The 17558-nt window shown below is 34.8% G+C and overlaps 2 pseudogenes across 2 annotated transcripts; both read left to right on the top strand.

Annotated features, from left to right (window-relative positions):
- The first annotated feature begins 228 nt into the window (after positions 1–228).
- On the top strand, positions 229–1818 carry LOC114318572 (putative F-box protein At4g22030 pseudogene; annotated as a pseudogene). Its single transcript, XR_014341128.1, has one exon. The product of XR_014341128.1 is annotated as a putative F-box protein At4g22030 pseudogene (transcript).
- Positions 1819–9433: 7615 nt separating this feature from the next.
- On the top strand, positions 9434–11026 carry LOC145799112 (putative F-box protein At4g22030 pseudogene; annotated as a pseudogene). Its single transcript, XR_014341127.1, has one exon. The product of XR_014341127.1 is annotated as a putative F-box protein At4g22030 pseudogene (transcript).
- The last annotated feature ends 6532 nt before the right edge of the window (positions 11027–17558 follow it).

The raw sequence follows: 17558 nt of genomic DNA, 5'->3' as shown, positions 1-17558 counted from the left end.
AAAAATTAATGCTAAATTGTGTTTGGAAAAAGCCAAAGGGGATCTCACCTATTGGTTTGTTTGGCCATTTCAAGGTTGGTCTTGGTAAAAGTCAAACAAACGGTTTCTCAAATGGTAAGCTCAGAAAATCCAAAGACTAGGAAATGGTCTAAACTTTGTACCCGTTCAAATAGTGTTGAACTCCAACCTCTATATATACACCATGTAACGCTTCTCCATTTCAATTCACTCTCTACACTTTTCAAATCGTATAAACTCATCAATACCCAAATAAGCAACAAGAGATATTCATACTCCCGACCCAACTCCTTTTTACCATTCAATAGTTGATAGATTTGCCTACAGATCCAATCTTCTAAAGACTAAACATGGCCACTTTTCGAGCTTCAAGTTCGATGAGTTCATCATCAATTTCCTCATCCTCGCGTTGCCGAAGAGAAATCGTCAGAGCTACTATCAACATGCCGAAGATTCAGAATAATACTTTCTCTCTTCCCAACCTCACAACTAGAGATTTGGTGGAGCAATTGAAATTGACAAGTAGTGGTTACACAAACACAACCACTACTCATATTCAAAAACTTCCCAAATCTCCTAGCAATAGTCCCAAGACTTCTCCCAAATATGATTCTAAGGTTTCAGATCCCGTGGCGATAGCGAAGCTGTACGCGATCATGGAGGCTGTTGATGATAGAGTGGAGATGCATAAGAATGTTGGAGAGCAGAGAAGCAACTGGAATATCCTACTGTTAACATCCATTAATGCAATCACTCTCACAGCTTCAACAATGGCTGGTATTGCAGCTACTACAAGTGCAAGTGGCACTGGCCCTCTTGCGGCGCTAAAGCTCTCTTCCACTTTGCTCTATTTGGCAGCTACTGGGATGTTGTTGATCATGAATAAACTTCAACCATCGCAACTCGCTGAAGAGCAACGAAATGCTGCAAGGTTATTTAAGCAAATTCGCGAAGAAATTCACACAACAATATGTATTGGAAATCCATCCAATAAACAAGTTAAGGATGCGATGAAGAAAGTCTTGGCACTTGACAAGGCCTACCCGCTTCCTTTACTAGGCGTGATGCTCGACAAATTCCCCAAAAAAGTGGACCCTGCCACGTGGTGGCCTCAACAACAACGAAGACAAGCGAAGGGACTTGGAGAGAGAAATGATAAGAATGGTTGGGATGCTAAGTTGGAAGATGAAATGAGAGAGATAGTTGGGGTTTTGAACAGGAAAGACAAGGAAGACTACTTGAGGTTGGGTGAAAAGGCATTGAAACTCAACAAAATCTTGGCCATTTCAGGACCTTTACTAACAGGTCTTGCAGCTATTGGTTCTGCATTTGTGGGGTCTCCTAGCCATGGATCATGGGCTGTGGTGCTTGGAGTTGTTGGCGGTGCTTTGTCGAGCATCGTCAACACATTAGAGCATGGTGGGCAAATTGGGATGGTGTTTGAGATGTATAGAAGCAATGCTGGTTTCTTTAAGCTCATGGAAGAGTCCATTGAATCAAATTTGAAGGATAGAGAAGTGGAGAGAAGAGAGAATGGGGAATTGTTTGAAATGAAGGTGGCTCTGCAGTTGGGTAGAAGCTTATCAGAGCTGAAGGATTTTGCAGCTTCTTCTTCAGTGAAAGGGGAGGCCATGGAAGAGTTTGCAAGCAAACTTTTCTAATTTTGGCAAATCTTTTTGTAACATATGTAACCACTAACTCTAGTTGTTTGTAGTTTTTGACCGTAGATTGTTAATTAACTCCATTCATATATTCAATGTAAATAGAAGGTTAATGGACATATATATATTATTCAGAAAATTAAATTAGTCCACTATGTTTCATATAGCATTTGCCATGTGTTGATTGAGTCTATTAGAACAACATGTAGAAAAGCAGAAATGACTGGCTATATATAATTTTTGGTAGTGTTTGGTAAAGTTTTAGAATTATAATTTGATAATAGAGTTATATTTTGAATTTGTGAGTTTTGAAATTATGATTTGAATAGAGAAAATTTGTTTGGTTATGAGTTCTAAGAAGAGTTTTGAATTTTTGATGTGACATATGAAAAGAGAAAATTTATTTGGTTATGAGTTTTGAAAAGAGTTTTCAATACTTAATTGAAAAACTTATATCTTATAACCAAACACATAACTCAAAACTCTATTGAAAATTTTATTCACAACTCATAACCAAACTCTTTTTAAAATTCAATTAAAAAAAATAATTTGTCATTTTGGTCTAAGAAAATAATATCTATATTTAAAAAATATCAAAAGCAAATATAATTTTTTTCCTAAATAACAGGTGGCGATTGACAGTGGCAAAAAAAAAAAGTTACTATTCCGGTCAACTAGCCGAACATCCGAGAGGATGTCCGGGCGGACAACTAGGTTGACCAAAAATTTGAAGTTTCTGCTTTACCAAACATGTACAAAAGAGAGGGTATGTACGAAAAGGTGAGAGCTTTCCTTGGAAGGAAATTTGCCAAACGTGAAAGAGAAATGTATTTTGAAACGTGCGGTGGAATTAATTTTTGAACACTCCATCCAAACAGAGGCTTCAAGAAAAGGGATAGAATTATGATTAGAGTGCTGCACCAAACACAACCATTTTTTTCTTATTTTGTATTAATGATTAGATGAGAAGATATTATTGACCTTCATTATTTACTTAGACGGGTATTATATATTACCGAAATATTTTATGGAAATACATTTCATCTTGGTTTAGAAAGGAAGAGGAAAAGGAAAAGGGAAATAATCCCATCAAATTGTTTGAAATGAAGGTGGCTTTGCAGCTGGGTAGAAGCTTATCAGAGCTGAAGGATCTTGCAGCTTCTTCTTCAGTGAAAGGGGAGGCCATGGAAGAGTTTGCAAGCAAACTTTTCTAATTTTGGCAAATCTTCTTGTAACATACGTAACCACTAACTCTAGTTGCTTGTAGTTTTTGTCCATAGATTGCTAATTAATTCCGTTCATTTATTCAATGTAAATAGAAGGTTAATGAACACACACACACACACACACACACATATATATGTATATATATGAGAGGGTTCAAGAACGTCGTTGGAAAATTCGAAGATCTTCGAAGATCCTTGAAGAACAACTTCGAATTCTCTAGAAGATGATGAGAGGCTTTGATTCTTCAATAGTCTCAACTCAAGAACACAAGAGTAAAGGAGATGATGGAGATAAGAGATTGGGTGAAGAAGAAGGCAAAATGACTAGAGAGAGAATAATGGCAAGACTCTCCCATGGATCTCCCACTTTCACTCTCAAGGTTGATAATGGAGAAGAGAAATTAGTTCTTTCCCAAGAGTTAAAAAAAATCTCCAAAATCCATCCCTTGTAAAGATATGGGTGTGTGCTATTTATAGGCACCTCAGGATGTGGGATGGAGCCCATATGCAAGGCATATGGGAAATATTCTCTCTAATCACCTTGTCTGAGGAGGTGACCTCTCTGAGGATGAGGAAAAATCTCGAAGAGGAGATCAACCTCTCGGCGAACCCTTCTTCTTAGCCACACCTAACCAATGATCCCCAATCATCCCAAAGGGTCAAGGGTAGTCCCATAGGACGTCCTGCCGCATAAGGGTCGGGGGTAGTTCAAGAGAACGCCTTGCCGCAAATATTGCCGAGTCTCAGGGACCCCTTAGATCGTGCCACCTTGACCCGGGTATAGGCTAGTTTAACCGAAGAGTGAATTTATCTCCACTCACCGTCCTCGGGATCGAGTCCTTTGTTCGGACTCCATTACGCCCATGGTTCTGGTCCGCAGATCCCGGAAAGCTCCGAGCCCGCAAGTGTTCTGGGACTCATTAACGAAGCGACTTCTAGATTGCGTCTGAATTCGTTCGAAGCCAAGTGCTTTGGATCTCTAGGTTCGTGGATCCGAACCCTTTCGAGTCCGAGTGCCTCGGATCTCTAGGCTTATTCAATATCCTTTCGAGTCCGGGCTCGAGTAAGTCTCTAAGTCTCTAAGTTCGTGGATCCAAACCCCATCGAGGCTTAGAGCGATTCAGCCCGTTTGATGGTGATAAATTCAGGCCCACCAATCTTGGACTATTGGGCCTAATTAATTTAATGGGCTCAAATTAGCTCCTCTTACACATCCGAAAATTAGATTACTCCATTATGTTTCGAGTGATGATATAGAGCTCTAAGGCCATATTTGATTCGCAAGATTAATAGTGAAAGCATTAATATTCCCATCAAATTAGTGTGATATTCACTATCCAATTAGATTAGCAGGATAAACTATCCCTTACTCATTGTTTGATTTGCATTGGATAAGAAAACATGTAAATGTAGAATTACAACTATATTTATCTTCTTTTCTAATCTTATCCTCCATTAATATTTCTTCACAATCTTTACTTTATCAAAATTTCTTCATAAACGTTGTTTTGAAAAAAATTGTAAATAAATAAATAAAAGCAAGATAAAAATACAAAATATAATGCCATTTTGGTTTTTTTTATAAAAATTTTTCTTTAAAAAATATAAACTAATTTGATAAAATAAATATTAAAAAATATTTTTAAATTTTTAAAAATTATTTTTAGCCTTCTAAAATATAAAATTATATAAAAATAATAAGTGTTTTAATTTTTAGTTAAGGGTAAAAGAGTCTTTTTATTTTATTTCCAGCTCAGGATATAGAATCTCACCCCTATCCCATTATTAATAATCTTACAAATTTGTTAGATTAATAATTCTGTGACAAAACTTTAAAACAAATACAGAATGATTGGGCCCACGGATTAATAATCTCAATCCCATACTCTAATCTTATCAATCAAACATTCCCTAATAATAGAGCTCGAAAGAGAGCTCTATTTATGTGGCAACGTAAAAAATAAAAAATAAAAAGTTAACACAAAATATCACATTACAGTTGGACCCATCACAATTAAGCTCCTTAGAATTCTTCTTTTAGAGTTCCCAATCATTTTTGTTATGTTTCATATAGCATTTGTCAACGCGCAGAGCAGTGTGCTGGCTTAGTCTATTAGCACAAGAAGTTCAAAAAATAGAAATGATTGGCTATATATCATTTTTTTTCTTCTTATTTTATATTAATGATTAGATGAGAAGATATTATTGACCTTCATTTATTACTTAGAGGAGTATTATAGATTATCGAAATATTTTATGGAAACACATTTCACCTTGGTTTAGAAAGGAAGAGAATAAGGAAAAGGGAAAGAAAATATAAAGTGTCTCATTTTGATAGTCCTTTATGAGACTTTTAACTTTCTAAAGTGAGATATAAGCATTACACTTGAATTTAATTCTTCTATTCTCAATTTTTTTTTTCTTTTTCTTAGCAAAGTGAAAATTTTATTAAAATTATGAAATTAAAGGTACAGGAAGATGCAATGCATCGAAAGAGATTTGAACAGTACAGGATACTCCCACTACTATTACTGCTACTCGCATTCATACAACCAACCCCTCAGTCTCACGATTTTATTTTTTTATTTTTTTAATTTTTTTTAACCTAAAGAAATCCAAAACAAGACCAAACAAAAATTTAATAGTTAAGAGGGACTTAACTATAAAAATATAAAAACAAAAAGCATGAAACCCCAACGTCAAACCACACACTAGAATGAATCACCCAAAATTAGACTTCTCCACTCCCAAGGTATAGTCACATACTCCTAAAGCACAACTCAGTGTCTCCCACACTTGTTCCCTCCACCGAACTTCAACGACACCTGACACTTCCACCGTACTTCACCTACGCTTGTCACTTCTGCCGGACTCTGCCAAACTCACCCATTTCATGGCCAAAGCTTCCTTCTAATACCAAGACACCCACGGCGAAACACCTTTGGCTGAACACTCACACCCACTTCCATGGCAAATCAAACAAACACTGCAAATTCAAAAATACCTCCTCCATACCACCTCCCATAGAGGCGAAGCTTCTAAGAACCACCAACACCAACACCTCTCATGGCCAAAGACAAATCCATGGCTGAAACAACTTCTTTGTAGATACTTGAACAACAAAACTCACTCTAGAATACAATCGCCAGACACCGCCATGAACAACAACTTCCTCTAGAGTGAACTAGCTGAACACCAGAGCTACATCAAACTACTTGAGCAAAACAACCTCTTCTTAGCCGAACAAAACGCTGACCTTTGTAGATTTGAATAGAATTCACCCCTCAAATTCCCACTCACAAAGGAGTGCTCGAATTACGAATGAAGTTCCTAAACAAAATATACCCCCCACCCAAAGCTGAACCCCACCCCTTAAACACCCCAGAGAATTGAAAAATATTAGGAAAAACTATGGGGATTCAAATTTATTAGAAGAAAAACGACAATCACGCACAAAAGAGGTGAGGCCAGTTGACCGCCGTGGCCAAAGGCGATGGCCGGCTGGCCAACAGTGAGGCCCGTGATGGATGTTTTTAGTGAGGGAGAGAGAGGAAGATTTTAGAGAGATACCTCTGACATCAACATGACATCTCTTCTACTCTCATTTTAAAATATATTTATAATTACTTATTGGGGACAATTTTGAAAAATTTCAAATTTAAAGTTTTGACTTTTTAAATTGGACATATATTTTGAAACATTCAAAAATGAAATAATAGACAAACAAAATCGGGTAGGGAGTATTTTTTTCCCCTCATTTTGTCACCAAACTTAACCAAAATACAAAAAGTTCTATACATAATCCTGAATTTTTAAAACAGTAACAAGTCCTTTGTATATATTAGTTATAACTAATGAAGAAGGAAAAATACAGACAATTTTTTTTTCTTTGTCACGATTAACAACCATCTCTCATTCTTATTGCCATCCATCACTACCCCAATTTTTTCCCAATCATTGCCGAATTTACACCCCTAGTGGTGGTGGCTGCGGCAAGATGGTGGTAGCGGTGGTAATAGTGGTAGCGATAACGGGGGTGGCGGTGACGACAGTGGTAGTGATGGTTTCAGTAATGATAATAGTAGTGATGGTGGTGGTGGTAGTGGTGGTGGTGATAGTGGCAGTGAGTTTACAATAGTGTTTTATAAATTCATCAAAATTAAGTAAGTTTGGTATGACATAAAATTTTCTTAAAATTTAACCTATTTTTTATGAGGCATTTAAATTTTTAAGTGATATCAATTATGATTATCAAATGTGTTTAATTGCTTATCAATTAATACTTTCAATTTTAAGAACTGAATCATATTATCAAACAAAAGAGCATTTTTCTATAAAACAAAATAAATAAATAAATAAGTATAAGTTATTTTATTTTCTTTTTCATTTTCTTTTTCTTTCATTTGATAAATGCTAGAAAGAGAAATATTCACCTTGCTTGTTTTCACTTTTCAAAAAACACTTTTTATAAAATTTTACTTTCTTATTTTTCATGTTTTTTTGTTTTTACTGAATTTTTTTAATATTTTAAGTAATTTTTTTTTTCTTTTTAGACACACCTAACATAAATATACCTAAAAAGTAAAAAAATTATAAAAAAAATCTTTTAAAAATTCACTAAATACCAAAACTATAAAAAAATACAAGAATTCAGTATATTTTTTTGTATTTTAATGTATTTATTAATTTTTTAAAATATTTTTTCAATAATTTTTTACTTTTTAAATACATCTAAATAAAGTACAGCTAAAAAAATAAAAAAATATTTAAAATTTAAAAAATATTCACTAAAAAAAAAAACATAAAAATTTAAATAATTAATTTTCAAAAAACTTAATTTAAAAAACTTAAACCAAACATACAGGCTAAAATTATTTGTGGGAAATCAAACCCATAACACCCCCATGACAAGGACATCTTGCCATCCTCTGTACAATCTCTCACATTAAGTCAGACAAGCACGCAGATTTTACGAGATTTTTTGAATCCGGATCCTCCGTCGCCATTTCCCGCGGCGCGTCCCTGTCGCCCTCCAAAACGACGTCGTTTTTCTGACTATTCAAAATCAAGGAGTGTGCTTATGTAAGCGATGACATCAAGAGTGTGCTTATGTAAGCTATGACATCAGAAGCGTGCTTATGTAAGTCATGACGTCAGGAGCGTGCTTATGTAAGCCATGACTTCAGCAAGGAGTGTCCAACGGGTATATTTTTGTGTATAAATAGAAGTATTGTGTGTGGAGAAAATCATCAAGAACTTGAAGAGAAAATATTTCTGTGAGCTCCAAAATTCTGAGTATTCTGCTCTTTCACTTTCAGATCTAAGTCTAGCTTTTGCTCTTACACTTTCATATCTACTCTTTGTGAGAGAATTATTGTAAAAGTGGGTTCAATTACCACTTATTCTTGTTCCTTATTTTTGTGAGAAATTTTGTAAGGGTAAGACATTTATTATTGAGTGAGGCTCAATAGATAAGAGTAAGTCCTGTGCCAAATCCACAAGCTTGGTGGTGTATTTATTCAATTGATAGTAAAGAAATTCTCAAGGAGGTTCCTTGGGGAGTGGACGTAGGCCTGGCGTGCCGAACCACTATAAATCGCAGTGCTTGATTTTCTCTCCCTATCTCTTCTATTTTTATATTGATAATTATTATTCTGTTTTTTTTTTATTTATTAAAATTCTGAATATTGTGTTATTGTTAATATTGTGAAATTTTTAATAACCCAATTCACCCCCCTCTTGGGTTGCCTATCTGGGATAACATTATATTTTTAGCAACGAAAATTGGACATTAATAATGAATTATTATCCTTTTGACACTAAATTTTTTGTCTTAAAAAATCAACCGTTTAGATATCAAATTATTTTATCGCTAAAAGTCTATTTAGTAGTGATATTTTCAAAATTTTGTTACTAAAAGTCTTATTTTTAATTTTTTGTGACGACCTTTTAGCAACTATCTCCACAACGATAGAAATTTGTCTATAAATGTATTTTACAACAAAATTTTCATTTTTAGAGAACAAAAAATTTAGTCTTTAAAACTCTTATATATTATATCTTAAATAACAAAACTAAAATGTACAAAAATACAAAATTTGCATGGTCTTGTGGTCACGTTTAGATAAATATAGTTATGTTTTGATAAATTAGTAAAAAATTAATTTTTTTATTTTTTAAATTTTTTATACTTTTTTATAAATAAAAAATTATGAAAAATGGTGTGACCCAAAAATTTACTTAAAGTTGATAATTTTGAATACGATCCCGTTGTCATTAATGTTAAATTGTGTTTGGAAAAAGCCAAAGGTGATCTCACCTATTGGTTTGTTTGGCCATTTCAAGGTTGGTCTTGGTAAAAGTCAAACAAACGGTTTCTCAAATGGTAAGCTCAGAAAATCCAAAGACTAGGAAATGGTCTAAACTTTGTACCCGTTCAAATAGTGTTGAACTCCAACCTCTATATATACACCATGTAACGCTTCTCCATTTCAATTCACTCTCTACACTTTTCAAATCGTATAAACTCATCAATACCCAAATAAGCAACAAGAGATATTCATACTCCCGACCCAACTCCTTTTTACCATTCAATAATTGATAGATTTGCCTACAGATCCAATCTTCTAAAGACTAAACATGGCCACTTTTCGAGCTTCAAGTTCGATGAGTTCATCATCAATTTCCTCATCCTCGCGTTGCCGAAGAGAAATCGTCAGAGCTACTATCAACATGCCGAAGATTCAGAATAATACTTTCTCTCTTCCCAACCTCACAACTAGAGATTTGGTGGAGCAATTGAAATTGACAAGTAGTGGTTACACAAACACAACCACTACTCATATTCAAAAACTTCCCAAATCTCCTAGCAATAGTCCCAAGACTTCTCCCAAATATGATTCTAAGGTTTCAGATCCCGTGGCGATAGCGAAGCTGTACGCGATCATGGAGGCTGTTGATGATAGAGTGGAGATGCATAAGAATGTTGGAGAGCAGAGAAGCAACTGGAATAGCCTACTGTTAACATCCATTAATGCAATCACTCTCACAGCTTCAACAATGGCTGGTATTGCAGCTACTACAAGTGCAAGTGGCACTGGCCCTCTTGCGGCGCTAAAGCTCTCTTCCACTTTGCTCTATTTGGCAGCTACTGGGATGTTGTTGATCATGAATAAACTTCAACCATCGCAACTCGCTGAAGAGCAACGAAATGCTGCAAGGTTATTTAAGCAAATTCGCGAAGAAATTCACACAACAATATGTATTGGAAATCCATCCAATAAACAAGTTAAGGATGCGATGAAGAAAGTCTTGGCACTTGACAAGGCCTACCCGCTTCCTTTACTAGGCGTGATGCTCGACAAATTCCCCAAAAAAGTGGACCCTGCCACGTGGTGGCCTCAACAACAACGAAGACAAGCGAAGGGACTTGGAGAGAGAAATGATAAGAATGGTTGGGATGCTAAGTTGGAAGATGAAATGAGAGAGATAGTTGGGGTTTTGAACAGGAAAGACAAGGAAGACTACTTGAGGTTGGGTGAAAAGGCATTGAAACTCAACAAAATCTTGGCCATTTCAGGACCTTTACTAACAGGTCTTGCAGCTATTGGTTCTGCATTTGTGGGGTCTCCTAGCCATGGATCATGGGCTGTGGTGCTTGGAGTTGTTGGCGGTGCTTTGTCGAGCATCGTCAACACATTAGAGCATGGTGGGCAAATTGGGATGGTGTTTGAGATGTATAGAAGCAATGCTGGTTTCTTTAAGCTCATGGAAGAGTCCATTGAATCAAATTTGAAGGATAGAGAAGTGGAGAGAAGAGAGAATGGGGAATTGTTTGAAATGAAGGTGGCTCTGCAGTTGGGTAGAAGCTTATCAGAGCTGAAGGATTTTGCAGCTTCTTCTTCAGTGAAAGGGGAGGCCATGGAAGAGTTTGCAAGCAAACTTTTCTAATTTTGGCAAATCTTTTTGTAACATATGTAACCACTAACTCTAGTTGTTTGTAGTTTTTGACCGTAGATTGTTAATTAACTCCATTCATATATTCAATGTAAATAGAAGGTTAATGGACATATATATATATTATTCAGAAAATTAAATTAGTCCACTATGTTTCATATAGCATTTGCCATGTGTTGATTGAGTCTATTAGAACAACATGTAGAAAAGCAGAAATGACTGGCTATATATAATTTTTGGTAGTGTTTGGTAAAATTTTAGAATTATAATTTGATAATAGAGTTATACTTTGAATTTGTGAGTTTTGAAATTATGATTTGAATAGAGAAAATTTGTTTGGTTATGAGTTCTAAGAAGAGTTTTGAATTTTTGATGTGACATATGAAAAGAGAAAATTTATTTGGTTATGAGTTTTGAAAAGAGTTTTCAATACTTAATTGAAAAACTTATATCTTATAACCAAACACATAACTCAAAACTCTATTGAAAATTTTATTCACAACTCATAACCAAACTCTTTTTAAAATTCAATTAAAAAAAATAATTTGTCATTTTGGTCTAAGAAAATAATATCTATATTTAAAAAATATCAAAAGCAAATATAATTTTTTTCCTAAATAACAGGTGGCGATTGACAGTGGCAAAAAAAAAAAGTTACTATTCCGGTCAACTAGCCGAACATCCGAGAGGATGTCCGGGCGGACAACTAGGTTGACCAAAAATTTGAAGTTTCTGCTTTACCAAACATGTACAAAAGAGAGGGTATGTACGAAAAGGTGAGAGCTTTCCTTGGAAGGAAATTTGCCAAACGTGAAAGAGAAATGTATTTTGAAACGTGCGGTGGAATTAATTTTTGAACACTCCATCCAAACAGAGGCTTCAAGAAAAGGGATAGAATTATGATTAGAGTGCTGCACCAAACACAACCATTTTTTTCTTATTTTGTATTAATGATTAGATGAGAAGATATTATTGACCTTCATTATTTACTTAGACGGGTATTATATATTACCGAAATATTTTATGGAAATACATTTCATCTTGGTTTAGAAAGGAAGAGGAAAAGGAAAAGGGAAATAATCCCATCAAATTGTTTGAAATGAAGGTGGCTTTGCAGCTGGGTAGAAGCTTATCAGAGCTGAAGGATCTTGCAGCTTCTTCTTCAGTGAAAGGGGAGGCCATGGAAGAGTTTGCAAGCAAACTTTTCTAATTTTGGCAAATCTTCTTGTAACATACGTAACCACTAACTCTAGTTGCTTGTAGTTTTTGTCCATAGATTGCTAATTAATTCCGTTCATTTATTCAATGTAAATAGAAGGTTAATGAACACACACACACACACACACACACATATATATGTATATATATGAGAGGGTTCAAGAACGTCGTTGGAAAATTCGAAGATCTTCGAAGATCCTTGAAGAACAACTTCGAATTCTCTAGAAGATGATGAGAGGCTTTGATTCTTCAATAGTCTCAACTCAAGAACACAAGAGTAAATGAGATGATGGAGATAAGAGATTGGGTGAAGAAGAAGGCAAAATGACTAGAGAGAGAATAATGGCAAGACTCTCCCATGGATCTCCTACTTTCACTCTCAAGGTTGATAATGGAGAAGAGAAATTAGTTCTTTCCCAAGAGTTAAAAAAAATCTCCAAAATCCATCCCTTGTAAAGATATGGGTGTGTGCTATTTATAGGCACCTCATGATGTGGGATGGAGCCCATATGCAAGGCATATGGGAAATATTCTCTCTAATCACCTTGTCTGAGGAGGTGACCTCTCTGAGGATGAGGAAAAATCTCGAAGAGGAGATCAACCTCTCGGCGAACCCTTCTTCTTAGCCACACCTAACCAATGATCCCCAATCATCCCAAAGGGTCAAGGGTAGTCCCAGAGGACGTCCTGCCGCATAAGGGTCGGGGGTAGTTCAAGAGAACGCCTTGCCGCAAATATTGCCGAGTCTCAGGGACCCCTTAGATCGTGCCACCTTGACCCGGGTATAGGCTAGTTTAACCGAAGAGTGAATTTATCTCTACTCACCGTCCTCGGGATCGAGTCCTTTGTTCGGACTCCATTACGCCCATGGTTCTGGTCCGCAGATCCCGGAAAGCTCCGAGCCCGCAAGTGTTCTGGGACTCATTAACGAAGCGACTTCTAGATTGCGTCTGAATTCGTTCGAAGCCAAGTGCTTTGGATCTCTAGGTTCGTGGATCCGAACCCTTTCGAGTCCGAGTGCCTCGGATCTCTAGGCTTATTCAATATCCTTTCGAGTCCGGGCTCGAGTAAGTCTCTAAGTCTCTAAGTTCGTGGATCCAAACCCCATCGAGGCTTAGAGCGATTCAGCCCGTTTGATGGTGATAAATTCAGGCCCACCAATCTTGGACTATTGGGCCTAATTAATTTAATGGGCTCAAATTAGCTCCTCTTACACATCCGAAAATTAGATTACTCCATTATGTTTCGAGTGATGATATAGAGCTCTAAGGCCATATTTGATTCGCAAGATTAATAGTGAAAGCATTAATATTCCCATCAAATTAGTGTGATATTCACTATCCAATTAGATTAGCAGGATAAACTATCCCTTACTCATTGTTTGATTTGCATTGGATAAGAAAACATGTAAATGTAGAATTACAACTATATTTATCTTCTTTTCTAATCTTATCCTCCATTAATATTTCTTCACAATCTTTACTTTATCAAAATTTCTTCATAAACGTTGTTTTGAAAAAAATTGTAAATAAATAAATAAAAGCAAGATAAAAATACAAAATATAATGCCATTTTGGTTTTTTTTATAAAAATTTTTCTTTAAAAAATATAAACTAATTTGATAAAATAAATATTAAAAAATATTTTTAAATTTTTAAAAATTATTTTTAGCCTTCTAAAATATAAAATTATATAAAAATAATAAGTGTTTTAATTTTTAGTTAAGGGTAAAAGAGTCTTTTTATTTTATTTCCAGCTCAGGATATAGAATCTCACCCCTATCCCATTATTAATAATCTTACAAATTTGTTAGATTAATAATTCTGTGACAAAACTTTAAAACAAATACAGAATGATTGGGCCCACGGATTAATAATCTCAATCCCATACTCTAATCTTATCAATCAAACATTCCCTAATAATAGAGCTCGAAAGAGAGCTCTATTTATGTGGCAACGTAAAAAATAAAAAATAAAAAGTTAACACAAAATATCACATTACAGTTGGACCCATCACAATTAAGCTCCTTAGAATTCTTCTTTTAGAGTTCCCAATCATTTTTGTTATGTTTCATATAGCATTTGTCAACGCGCAGAGCAGTGTGCTGGCTTAGTCTATTAGCACAAGAAGTTCAAAAAATAGAAATGATTGGCTATATATCATTTTTTTTCTTCTTATTTTATATTAATGATTAGATGAGAAGATATTATTGACCTTCATTTATTACTTAGAGGAGTATTATAGATTATCGAAATATTTTATGGAAACACATTTCACCTTGGTTTAGAAAGGAAGAGAATAAGGAAAAGGGAAAGAAAATATAAAGTGTCTCATTTTGATAGTCCTTTATGAGACTTTTAACTTTCTAAAGTGAGATATAAGCATTACACTTGAATTTAATTCTTCTATTCTCAATTTTTTTTTTTTTCTTTTTCTTAGCAAAGTGAAAATTTTATTAAAATTATGAAATTAAAGGTACAGGAAGATGCAATGCATCGAAAGAGATTTGAACAGTACAGGATACTCCCACTACTATTACTGCTACTCGCATTCATACAACCAACCCCCCAGTCTCACGATTTTATTTTTTTATTTTTTTAATTTTTTTTAACCTAAAGAAATCCAAAACAAGACCAAACAAAAATTTAATAGTTAAGAGGGACTTAACTATAAAAATATAAAAACAAAAAGCATGAAACCCCAACGTCAAACCACACACTAGAATGAATCACCCAAAATTAGACTTCTCCACTCCCAAGGTATAGTCACATACTCCTAAAGCACAACTCAGTGTCTCCCACACTTGTTCCCTCCACCGAACTTCAACGACACCTGACACTTCCACCGTACTTCACCTACGCTTGTCACTTCTGCCGGACTCTGCCAAACTCACCCATTTCATGGCCAAAGCTTCCTTCTAATACCAAGACACCCACGGCGAAACACCTTTGGCTGAACACTCACACCCACTTCCATGGCAAATCAAACAAACACTGCAAATTCAAAAATACCTCCTCCATACCACCTCCCATAGAGGCGAAGCTTCTAAGAACCACCAACACCAACACCTCTCATGGCCAAAGACAAATCCATGGCTGAAACAACTTCTTTGTAGATACTTGAACAACAAAACTCACTCTAGAATACAATCGCCGGACACCGCCATGAACAACAACTTCCTCTAGAGTGAACTAGCTGAACACCAGAGCTACATCAAACTACTTGAGCAAAACAACCTCTTCTTAGCCGAACAAAACGCTGACCTTTGTAGATTTGAATAGAATTCACCCCTCAAATTCCCACTCACAAAGGAGTGCTCGAATTACGAATGAAGTTCCTAAACAAAATATACCCCCCACCCAAAGCTGAACCCCACCCCTTAAACACCCCAGAGAATTGAAAAATATTGGGAAAAACTATGGGGATTCAAATTTATTAGAAGAAAAACGACAATCACGCACAAAAGAGGTGAGGCCAGTTGACCGCCGTGGCCAAAGGCGATGGCCGGCTGGCCAACAGTGAGGCCCGTGATGGATGTTTTTAGTGAGGGAGAGAGAGGAAGATTTTAGAGAGATACCTCTGACATCAACATGACATCTCTTCTACTCTCATTTTAAAATATATTTATAATTACTTATTGGGGACAATTTTGAAAAATTTCAAATTTAAAGTTTTGACTTTTTAAATTGGACATATATTTTGAAACATTCAAAAATGAAATAATAGACAAACAAAATCGGGTAGGGAGTATTTTTTTCCCCTCATTTTGTCACCAAACTTAACCAAAATACAAAAAGTTCTATACATAATCCTGAATTTTTAAAACAGTAACAAGTCCTTTGTATATATTAGTTATAACTAATGAAGAAGGAAAAATACAGACAATTTTTTTTTCTTTGTCACGATTAACAACCATCTCTCATTCTTATTGCCATCCATCACTACCCCAATTTTTTCCCAATCATTGCCGAATTTACACCCCTAGTGGTGGTGGCTGCGGCAAGATGGTGGTAGCGGTGGTAATAGTGGTAGCGATAACGGGGGTGGCGGTGACGACAGTGGTAGTGATGGTTTCAGTAATGATAATAGTAGTGATGGTGGTGGTGGTAGTGGTGGTGGTGATAGTGGCAGTGAGTTTACAATAGTGTTTTATAAATTCATCAAAATTAAGTAAGTTTGGTATGACATAAAATTTTCTTAAAATTTAACCTATTTTTTATGAGGCATTTAAATTTTTAAGTGATATCAATTATGATTATCAAATGTGTTTAATTGCTTATCAATTAATACTTTCAATTTTAAGAACTGAATCATATTATCAAACAAAAGAGCATTTTTCTATAAAACAAAATAAATAAATAAATAAGTATAAGTTATTTTATTTTCTTTTTCATTTTCTTTTTCTTTCATTTGATAAATGCTAGAAAGAGAAATATTCACCTTGCTTGTTTTCACTTTTCAAAAAACACTTTTTATAAAATTTTACTTTCTTATTTTTCATGTTTTTTTGTTTTTACTGAATTTTTTTAATATTTTAAGTAATTTTTTTCTTTTCTTTTTAGACACACCTAACATAAATATACCTAAAAAGTAAAAAAATTATAAAAAAAATCTTTTAAAAATTCACTAAATACCAAAACTATAAAAAAATACAAGAATTCAGTATATTTTTTTGTATTTTAATGTATTTATTAATTTTTTAAAATATTTTTTCAATAATTTTTTACTTTTTAAATACATCTAAATAAAGTACAGCTAAAAAAATAAAAAAATATTTAAAATTTAAAAAATATTCACTAAAAAAAAAAACATAAAAATTTAAATAATTAATTTTCAAAAAACTTAATTTAAAAAACTTAAACCAAACATACAGGCTAAAATTATTTGTGGGAAATCAAACCCATAACACCCCCATGACAAGGACATCTTGCCATCCTCTGTACAATCTCTCACATTAAGTCAGACAAGCACGCAGATTTTACGAGATTTTTTGAATCCGGATCCTCCGTCGCCATTTCCCGCGGCGCGTCCCTGTCGCCCTCCAAAACGACGTCGTTTTTCTGACTATTCAAAATCAAGGAGTGTGCTTATGTAAGCGATGACATCAAGAGTGTGCTTATGTAAGCTATGACATCAGAAGCGTGCTTATGTAAGTCATGACGTCAGGAGCGTGCTTATGTAAGCCATGATGTCTGCAAGGAGTGTCCAACGGGTATATTTTTGTGTATAAATAGAAGTGTTGTGTGTGGAGAAAATCATCAAGAACTTGAAGAGAAAATATTTCTGTGAGCTTCAAAATTCTGAGTATTCTGCTCTTTCACTTTCAGATCTAAGTCTAGCTTTTGTTCTTACACTTTCATATCTACTCTTTGTGAGAGAATTATTGTAAAAGTGGGTTCAATTACCACTTATTCTTGTTCCTTATTTTTGTGAGAAATTTTGTAAGGGTAAGGCATTTATTATTGAGTGAGGCTCAATA

Source organism: Camellia sinensis, chromosome 9 (assembly GCF_055761805.1).
Source record: "Camellia sinensis isolate YWXY chromosome 9, ASM5576180v1, whole genome shotgun sequence".
NCBI lineage: Eukaryota > Viridiplantae > Streptophyta > Magnoliopsida > Ericales > Theaceae > Camellia > Camellia sinensis.
The sequence above is the reverse complement of the archived record's forward strand: the minus strand, read 5'-3'. Positions and strand labels throughout refer to the sequence as shown.